We start from the raw sequence: 20,901 nt of genomic DNA on the forward strand, positions 1-20,901 counted from the left end.
TCCATTCTGCAGTAACGTTGGGAGACGAGAATTACATCCAGAGCTGTGTAAGTACACGCTGTATCCTGGAGCAGAGCTCTCAGCAGCCAGATTTACAAAAAGCCTCAGCAGCCATCAGATGTTCTTGTTCTCAATCCCATCAACTTTTTGTCCATTCCCAAAAGAGACACCGCGTTCTGCGAGGGAGCTTCTGGCCCCAGCGCCAGTTCAGCATCCTTCTGTAATTCTGTAGGCCCACGCTTGGTCTCCTATGGGCTGACCCAAAGCTCACGGAAGGATAGGGATCGATTACATTGCTTTTACAAAACTAGAGTCAGGCTTCTGCTAGGGGTATAACAGAGGCAATACACTGACAGAGTTACTTACCCTATGCCAGCAAGCATGAGGAACATCAAACACAACAATAATTTAATTGAATGAAGAACAACCTACAAACAGAATCGCTGTGCACCATCGCTAGGCTCTCTTCTCAAGGTCTTCCCATCTGCTCTCACCATGTACAGCAAGCACACTCCAGCACACCACTGGCACCTGCCTCCCCCCAGCCTCTGAAAGCCCTTCTGTTGTTGAAAGCCACCAGAAGATGCGATGTTGACAGAACTAATGGCTGGCTGAACAGATGGCAGAGAAAAGTTAATTGATCTACTGGGGCAGAATGAGTTGGCCTTGTTGAGGAGAATATGCAAAGATCCGTAATGAACTTTCATTAGAGATGGAGAAAGTTCTGTCACACGTACAGATTCTATTATGTGCATTTCATGATGCATATCCAAATTCCAGCTTAATGACTTGTATCCACTTCAGAAAACTTATCTCCTTAAAATTACTATGGAAAGAAATATATTTTAAAGCTTTTCCTTTATTTTTTTCCAAAGTATTTTTTGCTGCCAAGCTAACCTCCTCAGTAATCAAATCATAATTTTTGCATTGAAAAACAATTTTATTTCCCTCATGCCCCTCTCCCCCCTCCCTTTTTTCTTTAAGTCTATGTTAAAAAGAAAAGCACTTGTACATTTTCCTGCAACATACTTCTGAAGAAACATAGAGTGATGCTCAAAAAAAAAAACAAAAAAAAAAAACAAAAAAAAAAAAAAAAAAAAAAAAACAGAAAATGGAATATTGACAGCAACATCAGCATTACTCTGAAAAACATACTGCAAACACATCCTTGATGAACCTTAGTATGAGAAAATTATACTATGCTATTAAATCCCTACAATAATTTTAGAGAAAAAAAAATCCAAATGTTTGGAATCTTTAAGGAAAAACATGGTCAGATATTTCCTGTAATACTCGACACTATTGCATATGAAAAAAAACATCCAAGATCACAAGAATATTGTGGAAACTTCAAACAATAAGAAAAGAAACATGCCTATCTACTTAATAATTCTTTATTCTTCCAACCTTTGATTTATTAAGTTTACTGTTTTTTTTTTCCATGTCACGTAGAGTTGTAGACCTGCTGAAAACAATCCAGAAGCTTTAAGAATCCCCCTGTACAAGAGCTTGACTCTGCAAGACTCCTGATGCCCTCCACCAGCCCTGGACCACTTGCCACAGGGTACTCAGTGCCCTCCTAGTCAAAATGAAACCAAATGCAGCCCTTGAGGAGTGCAGGGAGGCAGCTCAAAAATTCCTTTTTGCAATTAAGGGAAGTTGAGGTGGGTCAGTTCTTTTTTTTGGCAAACAAGACATTGATTGCTATACTGCTGGACAGCAGAGTAGTTGTATTATCCAAGCTGCTAAAAATATCAGAAGGATATACTTGCAGGAGCATTGCACAATGCAGTCTATTGTAGCAAATATCACTATGAGCCCTAGCTCAAATACTTATATTTAAAAATATCACACATTAGGTATACATGTATTAAATGATAAACAACACTCTCTGATATCAGGAAATTTGAATTTGCCTCCAATAGTTAACACACCTCTCTAAACCAAGGGACTACAAAAAAAAAAAAAAAAAAAAAAAGTGAAATAAAAGCTTTATCAGACCGACAGGAATTTTTGGCAAAGATCAAAATCTGCAAAGTTTATATAAAATTCATTCTATAGAATTGAGTTTTTAAATAGCTACACGTGGATTAGTAGAACAAAAGCCTTTCCAATAGCACTGCATAGATAACAGAGAGACTAACACTGCCATTGGAAGGTTAGGAATTTCCACAGCAAGATTTATGAGAAAGCCCCGATGGCACATAAGCACCTGAGTTTCGGTTGTTGTTCTCTTTTGGATTATAGGAGCAGGTCTGCAGAAGGCTATCATTGATTGGAGAATGCAAACACTTCATTTTAACAGCTGCCAGCGTGCTCCCAACCCACCTATTCAAGCAATATGCTAAATGAGTGCAAGAGGCAAGAGAGGGCGAGACCCCTTCTTCTCTTCTCTCCCCGAACTCACGCTGTGCTGTAAGTAGCAGTTTTCAGAGAGACGGTTTCAGGCAACGAAATTAAGGAAAGGCAAAGCGAAGAGACCTCACAGGATTTATGAGGTGAAATTCATTCAGATAAAGATGATATAAATGAAGCAGAATATTCCTGTCTGCTCTGAACAGCTCCCATTGCTTTTCCACTCAACAGAAGGATGAATTGTGGGGCACATACCCTAGTGTTGTTCTTTTTTTTTTCCCCATATGAGTATGCATAATATTACACTAAGTACTCCAGGAACAAAGAAGAGAGAAAAAAATAAATAAAAGAATCGTTGCAAGAATTAGATCCGTGTAACACATAATTAGAATCATCACTGGTAGAAAAGAAATACTGAACTGTGTCACACCGTATAAAATTTTGGCTTTCCGTTTCTTGGAACCAGACACTTAAGCGTTCAATTTTCCTATATAGGGAGACGACAGGGACTCTTCTTCCAAGCTGCTCATCACCCACAGCTTTTACAGATACCTCTTTGAGGAGTATTATTAATCCATATGCTGCTGCGCGCAGCTCAGGGCTGAGTAACTGCTCATTTCAGTGCTATTTAGCATGCCAGACTCAATACCTCACAAAAAAGAGCCATTATGAAGGATATTTGTGAATGCCAGCAGGGTGCATATAAAACCTCAGAAACAACCCAAGTACAGGAAATGTAAGGCAGGAAAGAAAAGAAGGGAAAAGAAAAGAGAGCAGCATTCCAGAGGCCTGGGCTTGTTTCTGGCTCTGGCATTTACCACGAGTGACCCTTATATGCAAGCCAGTTCATTTTATTGTGTCCCCAAACATCTATAGCATGGGAGCAATGACATCAATGCCTTCAAAATCCACCTACAAAAAGTATGATAAGAGGCCTTTTGAGATTACTGGGGGAAGGCAGATCTGGGATGGTTCCCCTATCATCACCATCAGCTCCACCAAGTTCTCATGATGGACTTACTTATGTTAGTGCTCTTGCACTTTTTAAGATCCGTAACAATCCAACAGTCTCTTCTGACCTCCTACATAATGCGACACAGTTTCGTCTAGTAAGTTCTGCAGTGAACTCAACCATTTATTTTTTAATAACACGATATATATTTTATCCAAACTGTCATTCAGGCCCTCAGAGCTGGGAAAACAAAGACAAGCATTACAGCAAAGTTTATGATTCCCTTACTCGAAGGATTTCCACTTCGCACTCATTGTTTTTGGCAGGCTTACTGTTGGGAGTTTTTCTTCTTCTTTTTGGTTATAAATATTCCATGCAGACTTTTAATTAGAGCAGCATGTCTGTTGGCGGAGACAAAAGTAATTGGATACCCCCTTACCATTTGGGCTTCGTTCCTCTGGATGGACTTACACTAATATATACTCATCAAATCCCTACTTAACTAAAGCACGATGTATTTTATTGAATTTAAAGTTTAATTCCTCTTACCAAGTTTAATTGCTCTTACCAACAGCTGTAAATTATAGTTTGAAAGCAAAACAAATAAAGCAAAACAAAAAAATCCCTTTATTTAGCCACAGATGATATTAAAGTAAACCATGTGCTATTTTAGCAGGTGGGTTTAAACTGGTCTTGTAAAATGCTTCATTAAACATGGATTTGCTTATGATGTTGCTCGAAGTAGTTCCAGAAGGCACTGGGGCCTCACTGAACCATACCTCAATGTAAGCCAGCAAAGCAAAAGGAATTCTGTAGGGAAAGACAAAGCAAAAAAATGACAGGTGGAAAGGAAAGAGAAGCAAACACACAAAAAGTACAATAAAAAAAAAAAAATCATATTAAAACAGAAGATGGTGTTTTTAGTGGCATCTAAAAGAAAACAAAATAAATCCATTTTTTAGATTCTTAAACTTATCAGGAAGAAAATCTCCCAAACGACATCATCTAATACATGACAGCTGACAACCAGCCAAATGAAAACTTAAACAGATTATTTTCAAGACCTATGAAGGAAACCCGTTCATGTATTTTCACTTCAACAAAAACTCAAGCATTAAAATTCCCACTTTTAACATGACAAAAATAATTGCAAGAAATAAGCAAGTATTATGGTCAGTTTTTTCCTTTGCTGGGGACTAGATGTTCCTAAATACTTTGCACTCAGCAGCTACTACTGGGATACATGGCCAGGACCTTAAAGAGCACAGCACTCAAAGTGGCCAAGAAAACCAGCACTTTGAAAGATACTGATGATTATTTCAGGGTGGAATTGTACAAAAAGTTCTCCCAGAGAGTAAGAGACAGAGCTCTAATTTCTGCTTCTGATTAAGTTTTAGATCCTCAGAAAACACTAATATGTGCTTTCACAGGATAAATGAGTTTTTTGCTTGTGGATATGTTTGAGGATTTATTTTTTAAGCAAGTTGTCTCATTTTTCCTAGGACTCTCCCAAAACATGGTTTGATTTTCAGTTGTCATCTATTTTTGCTTTCCACTGACCAAACTGATGTTTCAGGATTTGCTATTGGTTCCTATATACTAACAAATGTTTGGCTCCATCTAGAAGAAAAAATAAAGAAACCAAGAAAAAAAATCCACCAACAACTTAGTCTTGTTGCCAGGTCAGCTTTTTATCTTTTGATTTAGTTAATTCATTTACAAATTACGGCAATCAAAAGAATGCATTGATTCTATCCAGCCATTTTAACACCCTGCCCTGCTCAGAAGACTTCGGGTGTTGGATTACATCCAGTCAGGAGAATGACAACAATAAATCATGCTAAATTTCACATCTAAAATAAGCTGAAAATAAAAATGACGAGATTAAGAATTTCCACAGTGCATGAATATGGGATGCCTTGGCTGTGACTGTGTTGAATTCAGAACTGGGCACAGCCCCAGGCGGTCACAAATGGACACCCCAACAGGCTGCAGGCAAATACTCGTGGTTTTGATCCACTGCTCAGGGCTTGCCCTTCCTCACTCCTTCCCTCTTATAGTTCTTACAATCTTACTTTTCACACTTATCTACAACCTCTGTGCTGCGCTAACAACCTTAACCCTGTTCTCATGTGCCAAAATACACCTTGGGCTGTAGCCACATAAATACACACGCCACCTGATTGCTGGAGACTTCTCTCTTGCAGACTCTTGCCACTCAACCATAGTCCTACCTCGTTTGTAGTAGTTAGCCAACAAAACTATTATTTTGCTTATGTTCCTTAAATTTCTCCCAGTGCCTACTGCAGTATTGTAATGGATTATTATGTATTATGCATCTCTCTGACATTTAAAGACCTGATTTATTTAAAGATTTACAACACAGCACAACCCTGTATTACAGCCACACTGCCAGAGGTCCTGCAATCTCTGCACCACGAGCCAGATGTGCTACGTGCCGGGTCCCCGGGCCACAGCAGCCCTTTTTCTGTTGCCCAGATCCAGGATGAGATTGGAGAGAAATTCAGAACCTTTCATGCTCAGAGACTCGAATGTTCCCCCCACAGAGAGGGAAAATGGGCACTGGGGTTGGCACGCAGCTGTGACATGGGACAGTGGTGGAGACACGACAAAGCAGGACACCAGGACTGGACACACAAGGACTTGCAGTGGAGAAGGACATGGGCATATTTCCTGGTAGGCTGAAGATCTATTTTTTTTTTTATTATTTTTTATTTTTTTATTCTAGGCTTTCTGTTTAGTGGTTGGGAGTTTTTTTGATTTTTAGATCTCTCAAGTTCCCATGTTTTATGTAACTATTTCCTGTCATTACAAAGAAATAGTTTTGCTGTTATTTTTTCTTCTTTCTTTCATCAAAGATTTTTATGCCCTGAAGAAACAACAATAAGAGGAATTCAGAAAAGACAAATTTGAAAGACATTCTTTCTATAACACAGACAATTACGATATACAAATTTATCACTCAGCCCTCTTTATTCTGCACAATGACTCCAATTCAGGAGACGTGCTCAGTTTTAAGTGCAATGATCTTCTAGCAGTTTAGACCCCAACTGTTTCCATTATGACAGGCAAGCTATAAAACGTTGCTGATGCTCAAATGGATAGTTCCAAAGGGCAGGGGCTTGCTGGATGCTTGAATTTGCACCAAGTCTGACTGAGAATAAAGATTTCCATAGGCCACCACCTGAGCCATATTCAAATAAGTTACCTGGCCCACGGACATCCGAAAGCATTCCTTGGTGCTTCATTTATTGTCCTGTGCATTTGTCCAGGATGCACGAATGTGATTTGGAGCTGGTATTTCATATGCAAATGCACGGTGACTTTCTGCATCACTGGCAGAACGAAGGAGCAGAAAGCAGCTGTTGAGGAGACAGCATGTCATATTATTTATTCATGAGCAACTGGATGGAAAACTTGATGGGCCTATAAGCAGTGAGATAAATACAGGAGTAAGGGATTATACACTGTATTCAAAAAACTTAGCTTAACATTAATATATTGGGTCCTCTAAGTCAATCTTGTAAAAACCACCTAGGAACCTGAACTTGGAATTGTATTAGCAAATATTTACGGACAAAATTGGCTTTCAAGGAAAAACTGAGTCATCGATAAAATGCCATCAATAATTCCTCTTTCCATGAGAATAAATTACTGCATCCATGACAAAAAATATAGGCAGCACTACTCTCACAAAACAAAACACAAAGTCACTGGCCAAAAACATCTATGCAGCCTGGTAAATCAAATGCTTTGCTTGACCCAAATGAAGTCTTACTATTACAGCAGTCACTTCAGCATGCCCCACATTCCTAAAATCCTGGGCATTATTTCTGGAGCAGCAATCTGGAATGTGAAAATTTTGCATTTCCTGATGCGCAAAGATGACTTGACTGGAGTAGGTCGACTCAAGTAAATAAGGACTGAAACAGACCAAGACATTTATTGATCAAAGTGAGTCATCTAAAATGAATATCTTCTGATCCATGATTATTTAGTAAATATGGGAAAATTTGCAGGTGAAAATTTTAAAAGAGATAAATGGGCAAGATTATAATTTCTGCCAATGCTTCTATATAACACTCTAGCAATGCAAAAAAGACTTAAAGCATGCAAAAATGCTTTAAAAAAATCCCATGAAAATCTCAAGAGTATGTACAGAAATCGCCACAAATACCAAATTACAGCCCTAATGTGCATAATACTGCACTTGATTTACAAGAGTCGCATGTCTGAATTCACACTGTATTTTCATTTCTTTCATGAACAAGTTCAGTTCCCATGAAAGGTACGCAGTTGATGAACTTTAAAGCTAATTTAACTCCAGTTTAGTTAACTGAAACAGAAGAGACACCTGAGACTGAAATGCTGTATATTTTCTTTAAAAAGAAAGGGATTGGATCTGGCTGAACCAATACTCTCTTTTCTCACAGGATACTGAAAGAGCCATTCAGTTGCAGCCAGTTTTGATCATTACCACTGTGAGCCAAATTTGATCTTGTGACCTACAGGTAGAAACTCCCAATTCCATTATCTGGTCCCTTCAGTGCTGAGTATGAATTGAGACCACGTAACATAAAGGATTATATCTATTTCACTTCTGCAGCAGGGAAAAGAGGTTAGGGAAAACAGAAGCAATAACACCAGCTGGCCATCAACCTTTCTTCCCTTGCACTAGAGCAAAATTGCTCCATTCCTGGAAAGACACAGGGGCAGCAGTGAGAAAGAGGACACCATAAGCTGACCCTGGGTCAGCAGCACAGGAAAACAAGAACTGAAGTCAATGCCATGTTCTGAAAAGACCACAAAGTGATAGTGATCAATCAGGGGAAAGCCTTGCCATCTACTCACTCCCCTCCCATAAGCAAAAAGAAAAACAACCTAAAAAATAAAGATTTATTTTCTCATCAGAAACAGAATGAGGACCTGAACTAATGTTTGTTGCTTTCATTATTGCGTTGCTTACAGAGCACAGGCAGGATAGGGCTAAGCCCTCGGCCAACAAAACAACAAAATACTTTCCACTGTTGTGGAAAGTATTTTATAGTCTGCAGAGAAACACAAACAAGTGTAAAAAATAAGAATACCGAGAAATAAATGCCTTTGAATGAAGATCACACTCCATTATGACTATGTATCAGCCTGTCCTTCAGCCTGGCACTCCAACCACTGGATGCACACACTCTTAGGTCTGAATCTGGACTCATCCTTCAAATTTTGCGTTTGTTCAGCAAACCCAGGCTTGCAGGCTAGTCTCATCTTCAGATTAATTCTTATCACAGACCCAGAATGCATTTCACGGAAGAAAATGCACATTCCTGCCCTCGTTCTCATCATTTTTCTGTGTTCCACCCCAGGCAAAGAAAATCATTAGGCTTTACAACAAATTCTGCTAGAAGTCAAGTGTCACTAAGGGCTTCTTCATCTTGTTTACCACAGGAACCTACCTTGATGTCCTCCTGAGCATTCCCATGAATGTTTGTTTATTAAAAGGTACAAGTGTTACTACAGCCCTATAAGCATCAGAGTGATGAGCTCTCCTTTAACAGTTATGGAATAAATAAAACAAAAGACCAGAAGAGAACAATAGACGTTATCTTGTTTGATAGGAGACTGGAGCGTTTATACCATACAATTAAGGATACAGTCCTAATGTCATACAGCAAAATAAAGTTAAAACCATGGTGCCCATGGGGCTAAAGAGCAGAGGGTTATTTAAAAGTACCGTTGGTAGGTGCTATTCTCCTGTGTCTTGCCCTCATTGCAGTCATTCTCACTGTGCAAAGTCAGGGTACACTTGCAGGCTATGAAGCACTGCTTTGCAACTAGCACTTGGTAGGGCTTTTTGTATACAAAGGGTAAAACAGAGAATGGATGCAGAACCTTTGGGTTGCTTTTGGTCATTTTGAAGTCCAATATTTGCCAGCACTGAGCTCTGTTTGTACTGCAGCACAGAAGCGCTCAGGGACCAAAGCAAGTGCTCCTTTGAACATCAGTGGCAGCGATGGGGGCTGTGCTATTCTGGGAGCTTGTGGACCTGAAATGGGGCCTGATCCCGAAGGAGGAAAGCAAGACGAAAACCTTCCCGCAAACAGCAGTACCACATAGGGGAAGAAGTGCACACGCATGAATCTCTGAAGAACTTGGGAGCCTTGGCAGACCAGAATAGCACCAGACCACTAGGTTTTGTATTGCTTTTTTAAACAGCTGACATCAAAGCACTTAAACTTAGATGAATATTATTATCCCCAGTTCATATCTAGTGATGCATAAAGCAACAAAGTAAGGGATGAAGGCTATTCTGAAAGCAACAGCAAACACAGGAGCCCTAAATTTCAGTCTAGTGCTGCAGCCCAGAGCCTAGAAATAAAAGCATAGGTGGCCTCTGCAATAACAGAAACTTTAGGGCTTTTAAAGAATGAACATTCATTAACAATCGTAACAGTATCTGCTCCTTCTGAATCCAATTATTAGACTTCTGTTAACTCCTCCTACAAAAAATACATTCCCACTCAGGCTTTTACTGAAAGGCATAAAAGGCTGCAGAGCTAGCGTGGGGCAGCGTCTATTACCTTGGCTCAAGGGATTCACTGTGTGATCCTTTCCGGATGAGCTTGTAATGTATTAAAGAAACAATTCCAACTCTCCATAAAAAAGAGCAAGTTACTTATAAAGTAAGAGCACATTACTTTATGAGCAAAAAAAAAAGATACATTTTAATCTCCAAAAATTAGCATAACTTTCCTATTATTTTAGAGACCGCTTGATTAAATTATCCTATATCACTTTAAAAAGAATGAGGTATGAATGCTAAAGAAAAAGAGCTTAAAACTGCATTTCACAGAATAACCTGGGGGGGGGGGGAAATGCATAAAAGCAGAATAACACAACATTGCCCGTAACAACAAGCATGGTGTGATCCCTTAATATGGGAGTCTGTCTCGGGGAGCAAACCTTGTGCTCTGATCTGCTGAGAGCTCATTCAGCTGGTGTTGCCAGGGGGTCTTCTTTCTTAACAGAGGTCCCGGTGGCCTGACCATGTGCAGATTGACTAGAATATGCCAGCTTGTTTCCTCCCCAGGGCTGCCTTGTTACTTGCAGCAGCTGATGTAGATCAGTCACTCAAGTCCTTTGCTAAACGGGCAGGTGAAAGGCAGGGAGGCTTGCTTGGCTTTTCGCATGGCAATACACAGAATAGTAGGGCAAACAAATCCTTCCAACAAGGCCTTTCTTTTGCTAACACTTGAAAAATATTTGATAGGGGCTGCAGGACAATAAAAGTAGAACGTATCATTGGTCAAGTAAGAGGTTTTGTTAGTATTTTTGTAGAAGAGGTGCTTGTATTTTGACTACTGTATTGCTATGATTTCCTTACATGGGTTAAATATGAGCAGTCAGAATAATAATCTGACTATTTTACGGCAACAAATATGAATCTGTAAGTATACACTTTGAAGCCTGATTGTGCATAAAATATTAACAGAAGATTTGTATACTTAGGATAGCATTGGAAACCATAAGTGAGTGCAGTTTACATTGTGAAGAGAGAATATCTTTCTGACCAGAAGCCATAAAGCACCCCATGGTTTTGCCAAGGTAATAATTCCCTTTGAAATGAAGAACCCAGTAGCTCAAACTTGGCTCTGTCTCTAAGCGTCCACTGTATGTTGCAAATACAACTGGAGAATAACTCACCTTGAGGGGCAACAGGAGAGAAAGAGCAACGTTTTATTTCCTTTAAACTATATTAACATTTTCTGGGCCTTCCAATAATCCTGATTGCCTTTCTCACCCCTAGCAAAGTTCACAACCCACTGATCGAAACACTGATCCCTGTAATCTCTAATGTTAGTTTTGGTAATGGAGAGAAAAGATTTCATTGAAACCATACTCCAATTAGGAGCTGTGGTTCTCTGAACATAAAAGATCCAGTAATTTTTGCTGATGCGATCATTATTACAGAGACTTAATTGGCCAGAACTGTCAATGGCAATTAAATGCTTACGGCTGGGGCTCTCGGAGGCTCAGTGACTTACTGCATGTTTTTTAAAGCATCCCATTTGTTCAGTCACAGTAGATGACTGCAGTAGTGCCTGGAAACCTGAATTTTGTTCTATGGTAACAGTTAGAACACCCAACAAGCAAATCTTCTATAATTGGTAGCTTTATAGGTTGCAATCAATTGTCTTGTCTTTGTATAGAGAAATTACACTTTTTGTATTTTTTTCCCCACTTTTTGTTACGTGAGGTTTTTCTGATGGGAGTCTGTAATTAGAACTGCAGTGAACCATTTGAGATTTGAAAGGTTGAAAACATTATCCTTCTGGGATGCTTCGCTTTGAGAGCTTTTTGGCCGGTGGCCAAGTCTCAGCTTCCCTCAAGTTCAGCTCAGGCAATTCAACCTCAAAAGTTTTACCGAAAGGAGCTGCCAACCTACAATCTGGAGAGTCAGAAGGGCAGGACAGGTGACTCCCAAAATATCACAGCAAGCTGGTGTGAAAAGTTGTCTGAGGGATCTTTCCCAGTGTCGTAAGACCAACATTTGTATGTGTATCATTTCTATATTATTTAGTATCGCTAACATAATGGCACATCCAAACACAGGTCAGGTTCTGGCATTAGATGCTACTGAAACACAGGGAAGCACAGTCACTTCATGACAACATCACGAATCCAAGTTAATAAGGAGCAAATGCTGTGGGCACGATGACAAATCTCATTCAAAAGTGTAAGGCAGAAGTCTCACTCTGATGCATCAGGGAGAATGGCACAGAAAGCAGCCCTCAGAATAGAGGTCTGTGAGATGTCGCCTCCGTTCCAGTCCTATCACCGACTTTTCACACAACTTTCAGCATCCCCAAGTATCTGCCTCTGCACGCAGGTTTTGATTTTATCTGAATTAACAACCCCTTCTTCATCTGAATTGGTGCCGCTTCAAATCCAGGACAGGGCTGACAAAAAGGTAAATGCTATTGCTGGATAGCCCGGGCCACTGAACTTCCCACCTCTTGCCTTCAGAGAAGCAGCAGAGCACCAAGCAATGATTCGTCCAATTTAAACAATTCTTTTGTATGACATTATAAAATGGGCACACAGCTGGGCAGATTGAAGGGGATGAATTCAGGAGGACATTTTCTCTCACCTAGTGTACAAGCTTTTTCACAGATTACAATTCCTTATTTTCAAGATTTTATTATAAGCTATTGTACAAGAAAACATATCATTAGTGGAAGAATTGGCTTCATGCTTAAGAGAAAAATAATAAAAGCGAGAGATGTGTCCAGAGATCTGTAAAAGAAAACAAAACCACTATATAAATCACTACAAAACCAGGTGCCTTTATTCTAGGTCTAGAAAAAAAGCTGCACTTTATAAAATCTGACACCATCACCTGGAGTCTACAAAAGGAAAACAGCAAAAACAACTTGGATGCTAAATTTCTACTTCGTTTGGAGCCTGAAAATTATAACTTCATACATTTGGAATAAATCAGACAACTTCAGTGCCTTACACTACAGGCATTCTGTATTATAGATTGTGTGTTAGATACGAAGAATTTGGATGCTAAATTTGTCCTTCATTTAGAGCCTGAAGATTATACCTTCATAAATTTGGAATAAATCAGACAACTTCAGTGCTTTGCACTACAGGCATTCTTTATTGTAGATTGTACATTAGATACTAAATGTTAATATTAAGATGTATTCCTCTAGGAATAGGCTTTTTGTGAGGTCTTCATTATTTTGCACAGTAAGACACGGAGCTTGGAAAAGCCAGCGTGACTGTTGTTTTTTTTTCACTGTTTTTTCTACTTACAGCCAAAGCAGCAACAGGCAAGGGGAAAAAAAGTAGCCTGACCCTTATGTATTAAGCACTCAAATTGGAAAAGTACTTTTAGAAAATCCTCTGAAAAGTGCATTATGGAAAGAACAAGAAGGAAAACAATGCATAGCAAGACTGGTTTCCAACATGACTGAAAGCAAGGGCAAAAATCTAGGGGGAAAAGAAACAACCATTCAACCATTTGCCTAACTAAGCGATTTCAGTTTTGTTTGATGTAATTTTCACTTTTTCCATCTCTCCATTTTTATTTTTAGTTTTCATAAAAAAAAAAGAAAAGAAAAGAAAAGAAAAGAAAAAAAAAAATCTACCAAGGGAATAAGTATTTCATTTCAGGGGATTGAATAGCTAGATAAGAAATAAGCTATTTGAGTTTGCATTTCAGTCACTAGCCCACAGAAGCTCCGATTTACTCCCAATTGCTCCTATAGCTTCATTAATTTCCAATGAACTAAAAATGCACTACTTACTGACAATCTGGCCGTAGAAATGTGTGCACATGCAGTTTATACTTGAAAAACAGATAAGTTCAGCGAAATAAAATGAAATAAAAGAAAATTTTGGCTAACAAAGCCTATACCCTACAGACTGCTTCTTACACAAACATTAACCTCTATCATTTTCAGTGGAGGTCAACAACAGGCTAGCAAGAAGCGTCTTGGTATCAGGTCCACTGGTGCAACTGGAAGCATTTGAACAGAATTGTTAAAGCGTGGGTTTTAAAAAATGATGGGACATCTTCAGGAAGAGGTCTGAACGGCATTGAGAACCTGCTCTAAGAGCTCCTGTGTTCAAAACTCCTGCAGGGGGGAAGGATTCAAACCCAAGCCTCATGCCTGAGAGGTAACAGGTCCCTCACCTGCTGGGTAAACAGGATAAAATTATTCCCTTTTCATTTGTTGTGTATAGAAATACACATATCTGAGCTAAAACTAATAAACATGACTTGAATTTATAAGTAGCTTCTTCACGATCTGATTTGAATTTTCAATAAAATATTTTGTATAACCACAAAAACCTTTACCCAGCTCTACCTGCCACATAAGCACCAGCCTACACTGCTTTGCACCCACACCAGAGTCTATGCTTAAAATCTTCAAACCGGTGAGGAATAATTGTAAGACATGTCCAGCTGCCTTAATTAAAAACAAATCCGTTGTATTCATTGCGAGCTAAGCCCTGTTTCCACTGAGGGAAACAAAAAAGATCATAAACAAGCCACTTCATGGCAGTTAGAGAACAAAGCCTAAGGAACCGCGGCATCCAGCTGGTGCAGTAACAGGCTGGCCCCTATTCCTGCCTCTCGGGACGCTTTTCACACCCTGAGCTGCTGTTGGCATAAAGCTCAGCAGCCGTTTCTCACAAGTACTGGTGTCTGTGATGTCCAGTTTTGTAGAAGATAAAAGGAAGGCCGCCCAAGACGCGAGGTGTGCTGTGTGGGAAGAGATCTGAGACGCGGTGCCGATGTGCAGTGGAAAAGCCACAACTCCACACGATGGAGTACAACACTGGGGCACAGAAAACCACCGTGCTAAAAATCTCTCCATGGTGCTTCTAAATGTTCAAGATCGGAAGGTGCACGTGGCCTGTGTGAATAGAGGAGGTAAACACCCAGAGCAAGGCAGGTCCATGCTTAGTTTCACACCTGCTGAGGCTGCAGCCACCACGTTTCTGAAGTGACAAATAGCACTGGATGCCAAGACTGAGGGGCTAAGTAAGAAAGAAAAGAGGGAGAAGAGAGAGAAGAGAGAGAAGAGAGAGAAGAGAGAGAAGAGAGAGAAGAAAGAGAAGAAAGAGAAGAAAGAGAAGAAAGAGAAGAAAGAGAAGAAAGAGAAGAAAGAGAAGAAAGAGAAGAAAGAGAAGAAAGAAAATCTGGCCTCTTCAAAAGATGCGTGAGTCTGAACAAGCGAAGGAATGGACATATATAAAGGAAACTGTTGCTTCTGGAAACATCCTTCTTTATGAAACCATTCCTCAGCAGGAGCCTGCCTCTCTTTCCTGACTCTCAAGTAAAGTGAATGCTTTATTTGCAAATTTAAACATCCAAAACTCACCACAATAATAAAGAGATGCATCTTTGTTGTAACTATTGATTTTTATGTGTTTTGTTTTGTTTTGGAGGAAAACAGATGGAAATGAGATAATGCTAAACCTCCTTCAGTAAGTGAAAAAAAAAAAGGTGCTTTTCACATTTTGTGAACCAAGTTTCTAGAAGTCAGAGAGAAATTAATTAGGCCTACAAGGGAAAAACAGCCATAAAATAATTAATGAAAACAATCCAAATAGTACAATAGTGTTTGCAGGATTTTCAGGGTAACACAAGTGCAACACTCTACTTACTGTTGCTGAAAATTTTCTGTAAAATGAGGCTGAGGAAAACTTGCTGAAATCAAAACATTTTTGCAATAAACAATACTGTTAAAAAAAAAAATGTGTGGAAAAGTTTATAACAGAAAATAGAAAGTGAAATACAAATATTAGAGAATACAGAAGATGGCCATTTACTCACCTTTAGTAATCTGGAAAGAGTTCAGACAAGCACTTCCCTGCTCAAAACTCTAAAAGCTGGATGCACTAAACCCACATTCCCAACCACCGATCTGGTGATGTGAATTTACTCCTCAAATAAGATAAACTTCTTGAAGATCAGATGTTAGAAAGCACAAAATATCATTCATATTGCCTCACAAACTGCTTTAGCTTGGATGTGTCATTTTTCTACTATGACGACAGATAATAGTGGTGAAATGCTCACTGAATTTGTAAACCAGGTGACAATGTGACATAAACATGATCATTATGCAAATCTGATTGCTTAAATCTTCAGATGTAGCTCATTTATTTGTATGAAGCTGAAGATACTCAGTTCTTTGCCTTTCCTTGACTAATTCACTAACAGATCTTTCTAGATAATTGTACATATTCCACCAAAAGCTATTCATATTGCAGTAAAAGAAAACACTTTACCCTGCAAAGCAGCTCTGGTAAGAGGAGAAAAAGTTACCTGGGGTTTGAGCTTGAATTTTGCTTCCTAATTCTGTGGAATGGATTGCAAAGATAGGAAAAATATAAATGCCTCATCTTTGAGATGTTCAGAGGCCTTTTAATTTATTTTTTTGAATACCATTCATGTTGTACAGAAAGAAACTCAAATGCTCTTGCAAAGCACAGGGGAGACACCAAATAATTGCAGGTCATAAGAATGAGAACATGGGAAGACTGTGCAGGGCTACCTTAGAAAACACCTCCTTAGAGGCAAAAAGAAGAAAAAGATAGCAATGAAACTCCGCAAAGGCTACAGTCTCCAGGAACATCAGAAGTTCACTCTTCAGAGTTAGAGAAAGTGACTGCAAATGCAACTTGAGAGGGAATGGGACACAAAAGCCCTAAAGGTGATTTTAGTGCTGCCAACCCCAACATTAGATAATCACAAAACCGTCTTTAAAATCACAAATTTAAGAGTATTTTCTCTTTTTACAAATTGCACTTCTGTAGAGATAACTTATCCTTGCAGCTGCCATCTCCTAAACAGTAAGTAAAGACAAAGACAACCAGAGGGAAGTAATATACAATTCATAGAACCATAACATGCTTTGGGATGGAAGGGACATTAAAGAAGGAAGGGACCTCACCAGGGGAGGTTCAGGTTGGAAATGAGGAGACATTTCTTCTCAGAAACAGCAGTCAGGCATTGGGACGGGTTGCCCAGGGAGGTGGTGGAGTCACCGTCCCTGCGGGTGTTCAAGGAAAGTTTGGACTTGGTGCTTAGGGACATGGTTTACTGGGTGACATTGGTGGTAGGGGTGGTTGGACCCTATGATCTTGGAGGTCTTTTCCAACCTTAATGACTCCATAATTTTAAAGATATCTAATTCCAGCCCGCCTGCCATGGGCATTGAACACCCACTACAACAATTGCCAGTGACAAAACCAACCACTAACACTGAACCTGCCTGGAGCAGGTCATCGGTGTGGACAGTAATAAATCCTCATTACATTTAATTCTTTTACTTGTTTACACCTGGTTTTCTAAATCACAGAGTGTTCACACACATAGATTGAGTTCCATGTGTGACCAGAGATGAGTGAGTTAATACATATAGTGCTCACAGGATGCATCATACCTGGAAGAAAATTCTATTTCGTTTTGCTCAGTTTCAGAGAGCTCACATCGTAAAAGGAATTGATAAACACACTTCACAGACCACTGGCTTGGACAACACATAGTTAGTGCAGAACATCAGATTCAGGAGTAAGCAGTTAATATTTCCTTGAAAGTAAACGAGGATAGGCTTCACCAGGATACTACGCTTAATGCACCACAACAACATTATGCAGCAAGAATATTTGTTCTCCTGCATTTGTGGAAGGAGGTTAGAGCTGAAAGCAGCTTCCCTCTCCAAAATAACATCTATTTTGTTTCCTCCAAAACTATAAGGTGCCTATTGAAGCTACTACTGCTATTTCCATACAAACCTGCAATGGGCAATATATGTCCTGAATAAAACGTGAACATCTCTCTAAAAATTTTCAACGCGTGGCCACAGACACAAAGCATCTCCTCTCTGCTGTTTTTCTCTTTCAAGGCAATGTGATCCTGTTCTTGATGTTCTGTTGGGTAGTGGAAATGGAATTGGTGACGTATCTCCCACCGGCCATAAATATCTTGTTGTTCTTCCCTTTGTGCTGAGCATAGGTGCTGACTCTGTGAAATCATTGTAGCTGGCTGTGAATGAAGCATGAAATGAAAAACTCTTGTCCATTCCACAGGGAGAATACAGACTGTGCAGTATCATTTTTTATACCATGGTAAAGACTGTGTGCTATACAAACAAAGCAGCCGTGAGTACTTTGAAATTCTCTCACATGTTCCCTTTCCATTTGCTACATTATCTCTTTCTTCATTTTTTCTAGTTCAAAGCATCAGGTAAGAAAGATCCACTTCCAGCACTAACTCCCTCCTCATAAATACAATGGTGCCTGATTCAAGTAAATCCATTAATTTTAACTGAATCTTTTAATATTAGAATGAAAGCAAAGAATTAAATTCAATCAGAATAATGCTGATTATAGCATTTAAAGCATGCATGTGAACAATACCTTGGCTTAAAACACGTTAAAATGTTATTTCGACCTTTTCTTCACCTGCTCTTTTTCTACTTGATCTGCTAAGATGAAGTTTCATCTCACCTACTTGGGAAAAGCGCAGCCTTCGACAGGTCTTTCAGATTTGCTGGCCACAGCCATTATTCCACATGAAACAGAGTTTTCAAAAGGGTGCAAAAGGCAGGTTCAGGACCTGCTCCTCATTGAATATTAAAGGCAGCCAAGGTACACCTGAAAGCCAAATGGAGAAATAATCAGAAGTTCATACGAAGCAGTATACACTGACAAGCTTTTGCAGGGCTTTACAAAGGTTTCTCAGGAGCTCGGGCTGTGTTGTATCATTAAATAAAGGTGAGCCAAGGACCAGCCACTGCCTTTAAGCCAAATGGCATGGGCAGGCTCACATCTGCATGCCCCAGGGCCGGTCTGCTCTTCAGCAGATTCGTTTCTTGGGCCTGCCGTGTGAACAAATTGTCAGGGACAAAAGTTTCAGCACAGACTGGAACCCTGATTTGCTCAGCCCAAGACTCCAGATGCTCTTTGAAAATGCTGATATGAAATTAAGCTCAACAAGACAGAAAATATACTGCATCCATCGCCAAAGAAAAAGAAGCCTTATTGTATAAGCCCTAAAAACTTACAATCTATATTAGATGCTCCTCAAGATAACATGATAGCAGAAGGAAAGATGAGTCGCATCAATAATCATAGGTGAACCTAAACGAAACAGATATTCGTGCTGGCGGACCTGCTGCGGTTTGTGGGACATACTTGTTCCACCGTGCTGTTCGAGCAGGCACCTTTGGCATTTCAGAGTGGAGTCTCTGGTCTTTTTTTTTTTTTTGTTAAATCGCAGAGAAACTTGAATTAAAAAGCACAGCTGGGTAGTATTGGGCTTTTCCTCCTCTACAAAGTATACATGTAACGACGTGACGCACGCAGAGCTCTCTAAACCTTATCTCAGCATTTATAGCTTCTTAAGCATAACATGGCATTGCAACAGCATTTTTTTTTTCACATACCACTATTCAAGAATGTCCTTGCCAGGAATTAGAAATGAGAGTACATCAGCACTAATATTAAAAGGTCACTACACAAGCACAGAAGACGCTGCAGAATATTGGCACAAAGGGGAATCCAGCAACAGCAGCAGTGGCAAAAAATGCTGTGGAGAACAATTATCAATCAGAAAACACTGAATTATAGCAGATACACTGAACAGAGATGCTTTTAAAAAAGATAAAGAAAAAAGGTGGGTTTGTTTTGTTTTGTTTTAAACCTCCTCTTTCTTGCCAGAAATTTAAGTATGAAAAGGTTGTAGTTTTATGGATTACTTTTCATAGTGGTTTTGTTCTGAGGTCTGATTGGCATTCCACCTTCCTCTCTTTGTTGAGGAGACAAAAATCAGATGGGTAGCAAGTGAAGGGGAAACCCTGAAAAACCCTGAAAAACTCAGAAGAACTCTTCAGATTAAAAATACTTCCTGAAAATCCTTTGGATGTTCTAAGCATTTGAAGGATACTTTGAAATTTGGGGTAAAAAAAAAATAACCTGATGTACCATCACGATACATCCCCTTCAAAATACGCATCTCAGCTCCTACCCCAGTTTCCCTGTGAGTGTGCTCTTTCTTGTCAGCTTGTTGCATCAGGGACAGAACGGCAGTAACTCGATGTGTACTTAGCAGAGAAATACAAGAACAGGATGTCAGGCTATATAAAAATCCAGGTTGTGAAACGGTGCAGCATTTTTATATTTTTTTTCGTGATGAAATAATCATATCTTGTTTTGCTTTGTGTGATGAGGCATGTGTTAGACTCTGTTTTCTCAGTGTTAATTGCCCAGGAATTAAGACTGACAGTACAATGGTTGTATTGAGTCATGCTGCTCTGGACTCTGCATGACACCGAATTATTAATATAAGAAGGGAAGCATAAAGAACAAACCTTTCTTTTTGAATTAGTTCTGTTCACCAGAAAACTCACAAACACAAAACCTCATAAACTTCCTTTCTCACAGTCTTTTTTATTCTATTTATAGGCTATAACTATTCCAGAAACATTCATTGGGTACATTTACAGTGATATCAAAGGTGTGACTGCGTTGGATGAAGTTAAAGCAATGACTGCAATACAGCTATGTCACTGGATTGCCTACATTTGATAATTTAGTTTACCAAGGCTCCAAGAATGCCATATCTTCTGTGAACTCTGTGCTTCAGGTATATATTATTTATTGCACACAGACTTCCCATATTTAGGTATTCTAGGATCTATTTGATTTCAACTTCACCATTTTTAAATAGCGTTTTACTCAGTGGAAGCATCTTAATTTCTCAGGCAGCTGACCTCAGGACATCTTCTGAAAGCAAAGAAAGGGGCTACTCTGTGCTGCACTCTGTGCACAGCTGTTTAGGAGACAGTCCCTGCTTTAAGCTCGTAATCCAAGTATCAAATAGAGGCAGAGAGGTTGATCAAGTTGGTACATGGGGTAGAAGAAAAAGAAGCAGAGTGAAAACACTGTTGCTAGAGATGTTGTGGCTTCACAGTTCCTTTCTGACATTCTTCACCAATTTAGGCTATGACATTTTAAGGGGAGGTATAGCTTCTTGCCATTATTTGAATCTC

General features: G+C 39.4%; 1 long non-coding RNA gene across 3 annotated transcripts in view; it reads right to left on the bottom strand.

Annotated features, from left to right (window-relative positions):
• Positions 1 to 3,688: 3,688 nt before the first annotated feature.
• LOC119713570 (uncharacterized) overlaps positions 3,689 to 20,901 on the bottom strand; it is a 78,214-nt gene continuing 61,001 nt past the window's right edge. For 2 of the 3 annotated variants that reach the window (XR_005260776.2, XR_011804758.1), the window contains exons 4-7: positions 18,359 to 18,505; positions 17,645 to 17,894; positions 6,537 to 6,690; positions 3,689 to 4,117 (exon numbers count right to left, since the gene is read on the bottom strand). This is a non-coding gene — a long non-coding RNA (uncharacterized lncRNA). Of the gene's footprint in view, positions 4,118 to 5,918; positions 6,198 to 6,536; positions 6,691 to 17,644; positions 17,895 to 18,358; positions 18,506 to 20,901 lie in introns of those variants that run through there. The other variant, XR_011804759.1, reaches the window with a different exon arrangement.

The sequence above is a fragment of the Anas platyrhynchos genome, chromosome 23 (assembly GCF_047663525.1).
Source record: "Anas platyrhynchos isolate ZD024472 breed Pekin duck chromosome 23, IASCAAS_PekinDuck_T2T, whole genome shotgun sequence".
Classification (NCBI taxonomy): Eukaryota; Metazoa; Chordata; class Aves; order Anseriformes; family Anatidae; genus Anas; species Anas platyrhynchos.